The sequence below is a fragment of the Engystomops pustulosus genome, unplaced genomic scaffold (assembly GCF_040894005.1).
Source record: "Engystomops pustulosus unplaced genomic scaffold, aEngPut4.maternal MAT_SCAFFOLD_208, whole genome shotgun sequence".
NCBI lineage: Eukaryota > Metazoa > Chordata > Amphibia > Anura > Leptodactylidae > Engystomops > Engystomops pustulosus.
In genome coordinates, this window is record NW_027285088.1 from 136575 (window position 1) to 143141 (window position 6567).

Genomic DNA, 6567 nt, shown 5'->3' on the forward strand with positions numbered 1-6567 from the left:
TCTGGGGGTGTATAGTGGGGTACAGTCTCCTGATATCTGGGGGTGTATAGTGGGGTACAGTCTCCTGATATCTGGGGGTGTATAGTGGGGTACAGTCTCCTGATATCTGGGGTGTATAGTGGGGTACAGTCTCCTGATATCTGGGGTGTATAGTGGGGTACAGTCTCCTGATATCTGGGGTGTATAGTGGGGTACAGTCTCCTGATATCTGGGGGTGTATAGTGGGGGTACAGTCTCCTGATATCTGGGGGTGTATAGTGGGGTACAGTCTCCTGATATCTGGGGTGTATAGTGGGGTACAGTCTCCTGATATCTGGGGGTGTATAGTGGGGTACAGTCTCCTGATATCTGGGGTGTATAGTGGGGTACAGTCTCCTGATATCTGGGGGTGTATAGTGGGGTACAGTCTCCTGATATCTGGGGGTGTATAGTGGGGGTACAGTCTCCTGATATCTGGGGTGTATAGTGGGGTACAGTCTCCTGATATCTGGGGTGTATAGTGGGGGTACAGTCTCCTGATATCTGGGGTGTATAGTGGGGGTACAGTCTCCTGATATCTGGGGTGTATAGTGGGGTACAGTCTCCTGATATCTGGGGTGTATAGTGGGGGTACAGTCTCCTGATATCTGGGGGTGTATAGTGGGGTACAGTCTCCTGATATCTGGGGTGTATAGTGGGGTACAGTCTCCTGATATCTGGGGGTGTATAGTGGGGTACAGTCTCCTGATATCTGGGGGTGTATAGTGGGGTACAGTCTCCTGATATCTGGGGTGTATAGTGGGGGTACAGTCTCCTGATATCTGGGGGTGTATAGTGGGGGTACAGTCTCCTGATATCTGGGGTGTATAGTGGGGTACAGTCTCCTGATATCTGGGGTGTATAGTGGGGGTACAGTCTCCTGATATCTGGGGTGTATAGTGGGGTACAGTCTCCTGATATCTGGGGGTGTATAGTGGGGGTACAGTCTCCTGATATCTGGGGGTGTATAGTGGGGTACAGTCTCCTGATATCTGGGGTGTATAGTGGGGTACAGTCTCCTGATATCTGGGGTGTATAGTGGGGGTACAGTCTCCTGATATCTGGGGTGTATAGTGGGGTACAGTCTCCTGATATCTGGGGGTGTATAGTGGGGGTACAGTCTCCTGATATCTGGGGGTGTATAGTGGGGGTACAGTCTCCTGATATCTAGGGGTGTATAGTGGGGTACAGTCTCCTGATATCTGGGGGTGTATAGTGGGGTACAGTCTCCTGATATCTGGGGGTGTATAGTGGGGTACAGTCTCCTGATATCTGGGGTGTATAGTGGGGTACAGTCTCCTGATATCTGGGGGTGTATAGTGGGGGTACAGTCTCCTGATATCTGGGGTGTATAGTGGGGTACAGTCTCCTGATATCTGGGGTGTATAGTGGGGTACAGTCTCCTGATATCTGGGGGTGTATAGTGGGGTACAGTCTCCTGATATCTGGGGGTGTATAGTGGGGTACAGTCTCCTGATATCTGGGGTGTATAGTGGGGGTACAGTCTCCTGATATCTGGGGTGTATAGTGGGGTACAGTCTCCTGATATCTGGGGGTGTATAGTGGGGGTACAGTCTCCTGATATCTGGGGTGTATAGTGGGGGTACAGTCTCCTGATATCTGGGGTGTATAGTGGGGGTACAGTCTCCTGATATCTGGGGTGTATAGTGGGGTACAGTCTCCTGATATCTGGGGGTGTATAGTGGGGGGTACAGTCTCCTGATATCTGGGGGTGTATAGTGGGGTACAGTCTCCTGATATCTGGGGTGTATAGTGGGGGGTACAGTCTCCTGATATCTGGGGTGTATAGTGGGGGTACAGTCTCCTGATATCTGGGGGTGTATAGTGGGGTACAGTCTCCTGATATCTGGGGTGTATAGTGGGGTACAGTCTCCTGATATCTGGGGGTGTATAGTGGGGTACAGTCTCCTGATATCTGGGGTGTATAGTGGGGTACAGTCTCCTGATATCTGGGGGTGTATAGTGGGGGTACAGTCTCCTGATATCTGGGGTGTATAGTGGGGGGGTACAGTCTCCTGATATCTGGGGTGTATAGTGGGGTACAGTCTCCTGATATCTGGGGTGTATAGTGGGGTACAGTCTCCTGATATCTGGGGGTGTATAGTGGGGGTACAGTCTCCTGATATCTGGGGGTGTATAGTGGGGTACAGTCTCCTGATATCTGGGGGTGTATAGTGGGGTACAGTCTCCTGATATCTGGGGTGTATAGTGGGGGTACAGTCTCCTGATATCTGGGGGTGTATAGTGGGGTACAGTCTCCTGATATCTGGGGTGTATAGTGGGGGTACAGTCTCCTGATATCTGGGGGTGTATAGTGGGGGTACAGTCTCCTGATATCTGGGGGTGTATAGTGGGGTACAGTCTCCTGATATCTGGGGGTGTATAGTGGGGTACAGTCTCCTGATATCTGGGGTGTATAGTGGGGGGTACAGTCTCCTGATATCTGGGGGTGTATAGTGGGGTACAGTCTCCTGATATCTGGGGTGTATAGTGGGGGTACAGTCTCCTGATATCTGGGGGTGTATAGTGGGGTACAGTCTCCTGATATCTGGGGGTGTATAGTGGGGGTACAGTCTCCTGATATCTGGGGGTGTATAGTGGGGTACAGTCTCCTGATATCTGGGGTGTATAGTGGGGGTACAGTCTCCTGATATCTGGGGGTGTATAGTGGGGTACAGTCTCCTGATATCTGGGGGTGTATAGTGGGGGGTACAGTCTCCTGATATCTGGGGTGTATAGTGGGGTACAGTCTCCTGATATCTGGGGGTGTATAGTGGGGTACAGTCTCCTGATATCTGGGGTGTATAGTGGGGTACAGTCTCCTGATATCTGGGGGTGTATAGTGGGGTACAGTCTCCTGATATCTGGGGGTGTATAGTGGGGGTACAGTCTCCTGATATCTGGGGGTGTATAGTGGGGGTACAGTCTCCTGATATCTGGGGGTGTATAGTGGGTACAGTCTCCTGATATCTGGGGTGTATAGTGGGGAGTACAGTCTCCTGATATCTGGGGTGTATAGTGGGGTACAGTCTCCTGATATCTGGGGTGTATAGTGGGGGTACAGTCTCCTGATATCTGGGGGTGTATAGTGGGGTACAGTCTCCTGATATCTGGGGGTGTATAGTGGGGGTACAGTCTCCTGATATCTGGGGTGTATAGTGGGGTACAGTCTCCTGATATCTGGGGTGTATAGTGGGGGTACAGTCTCCTGATATCTGGGGTGTATAGTGGGGGGTACAGTCTCCTGATATCTGGGGGTGTATAGTGGGGTACAGTCTCCTGATATCTGGGGGTGTATAGTGGGGGTACAGTCTCCTGATATCTGGGGGTGTATAGTGGGGGTACAGTCTCCTGATATCTGGGGGTGTATAGTGGGGGTACAGTCTCCTGATATCTGGGGTGTATAGTGGGGTACAGTCTCCTGATATCTGGGGGTGTATAGTGGGGGTACAGTCTCCTGATATCTGGGGTGTATAGTGGGGTACAGTCTCCTGATATCTGGGGGTGTATAGTGGGGGTACAGTCTCCTGATATCTGGGGGTGTATAGTGGGGTACAGTCTCCTGATATCTGGGGTGTATAGTGGGGGTACAGTCTCCTGATATCTGGGGTGTATAGTTGGGGGGTACAGTCTCCTGATATCTGGGGTGTATAGTGGGGTACAGTCTCCTGATATCTGGGGGTGTATAGTGGGGTACAGTCTCCTGATATCTGGGGGTGTATAGTGGGGTACAGTCTCCTGATATCTGGGGGTGTATAGTGGGGGTACAGTCTCCTGATATCTGGGGTGTATAGTGGGGTACAGTCTCCTGATATCTGGGGGTGTATAGTGGGGTACAGTCTCCTGATATCTGGGGTGTATAGTGGGGGTACAGTCTCCTGATATCTGGGGTGTATAGTGGGGTACAGTCTCCTGATATCTGGGGTGTATAGTGGGGGGTACAGTCTCCTGATATCTGGGGGTGTATAGTGGGGTACAGTCTCCTGATATCTGGGGTGTATAGTGGGGTACAGTCTCCTGATATCTGGGGGTGTATAGTGGGGTACAGTCTCCTGATATCTGGGGTGTATAGTGGGGTACAGTCTCCTGATATCTAGGGGTGTATAGTGGGGTACAGTCTCCTGATATCTGGGGTGTATAGTGGGGGTACAGTCTCCTGATATCTGGGGTGTATAGTGGGGTACAGTCTCCTGATATCTGGGGTGTATAGTGGGGTACAGTCTCCTGATATCTGGGGTGTATAGTGGGGGTACAGTCTCCTGATATCTGGGGGTGTATAGTGGGGTACAGTCTCCTGATATCTGGGGTGTATAGTGGGGTACAGTCTCCTGATATCTGGGGGTGTATAGTGGGGTACAGTCTCCTGATATCTGGGGGTGTATAGTGGGGGTACAGTCTCCTGATATCTGGGGGTGTATAGTGGGGTACAGTCTCCTGATATCTGGGGTGTATAGTGGGGGTACAGTCTCCTGATATCTGGGGGTGTATAGTGGGGTACAGTCTCCTGATATCTGGGGTGTATAGTGGGGTACAGTCTCCTGATATCTGGGGTGTATAGTGGGGTACAGTCTCCTGATATCTGGGGGTGTATAGTGGGGTACAGTCTCCTGATATCTGGGGGTGTATAGTGGGGTACAGTCTCCTGATATCTGGGGGTGTATAGTGGGGTACAGTCTCCTGATATCTGGGGGTGTATAGTGGGGTACAGTCTCCTGATATCTGGGGGTGTATAGTGGGGTACAGTCTCCTGATATCTGGGGGTGTATAGTGGGGTACAGTCTCCTGATATCTGGGGTGTATAGTGGGGTACAGTCTCCTGATATCTGGGGTGTATAGTGGGGTACAGTCTCCTGATATCTGGGGTGTATAGTGGGGTACAGTCTCCTGATATCTGGGGTGTATAGTGGGGTACAGTCTCCTGATATCTGGGGGTGTATAGTGGGGTACAGTCTCCTGATATCTGGGGGTGTATAGTGGGGTACAGTCTCCTGATATCTGGGGTGTATAGTGGGGGGTACAGTCTCCTGATATCTGGGGTGTATAGTGGGGGGTACAGGCTCCTGATATCTAGGGGTGTATAGTGGGGTACAGTCTCCTGATATCTGGGGTGTATAGTGGGGGTACAGTCTCCTGATATCTGGGGTGTATAGTGGGGTACAGTCTCCTGATATCTGGGGGTGTATAGTGGGGGTACAGTCTCCTGATATCTGGGGTGTATAGTGGGGGGTACACTCCTGATATCTAGGGGTGTATAGTGGGGTACAGTCTCCTGATATCTGGGGTGTATAGTGGGGGGTACAGTCTCCTGATATCTAGGGGTGTATAGTGGGGTACAGTCTCCTGATATCTGGGGTGTATAGTGGGGTACAGTCTCCTGATATCTGGGGTGTATAGTGGGGGGTACAGTCTCCTGATATCTGGGGGTGTATAGTGGGGTACAGTCTCCTGATATCTGGGGTGTATAGTGGGGTACAGTCTCCTGATATCTGGGGGTGTATAGTGGGGTACAGTCTCCTGATATCTGGGGGTGTATAGTGGGGGTACAGTCTCCTGATATCTGGGGGTGTATAGTGGGGTACAGTCTCCTGATATCTGGGGTGTATAGTGGGGGGTACAGTCTCCTGATATCTGGGGGTGTATAGTGGGGTACAGTCTCCTGATATCTGGGGTGTATAGTGGGGTACAGTCTCCTGATATCTGGGGTGTATAGTGGGGGTACAGTCTCCTGATATCTGGGGGTGTATAGTGGGGTACAGTCTCCTGATATCTGGGGGTGTATAGTGGGGTACAGTCTCCTGATATCTGGGGGTGTATAGTGGGGGTACAGTCTCCTGATATCTGGGGTGTATAGTGGGGTACAGTCTCCTGATATCTGGGGGTGTATAGTGGGGTACAGTCTCCTGATATCTGGGGGTGTATAGTGGGGTACAGTCTCCTGATATCTGGGGGGTGTATAGTGGGGTACAGTCTCCTGATATCTGGGGGTGTATAGTGGGGTACAGTCTCCTGATATCTGGGGTGTATAGTGGGGTACAGTCTCCTGATATCTGGGGTGTATAGTGGGGTACAGTCTCCTGATATCTGGGGTGTATAGTGGGGTACAGTCTCCTGATATCTGGGGTGTATAGTGGGGTACAGTCTCCTGATATCTGGGGGTGTATAGTGGGGTACAGTCTCCTGATATCTGGGGTGTATAGTGGGGTACAGTCTCCTGATATCTGGGGTGTATAGTGGGGGGTACAGTCTCCTGATATCTGGGGTGTATAGTGGGGGGTACAGGCTCCTGATATCTAGGGGTGTATAGTGGGGTACAGTCTCCTGATATCTGGGGTGTATAGTGGGGGGTACAGTCTCCTGATATCTGGGGTGTATAGTGGGGTACAGTCTCCTGATATCTAGGGGTGTATAGTGGGGTACAGTCTCCTGATATCTGGGGTGTATAGTGGGGGGTACAGTCTCCTGATATCTGGGGGTGTATAGTGGGGTACAGTCTCCTGATATCTAGGGGTGTATAGTGGGGTACAGTCT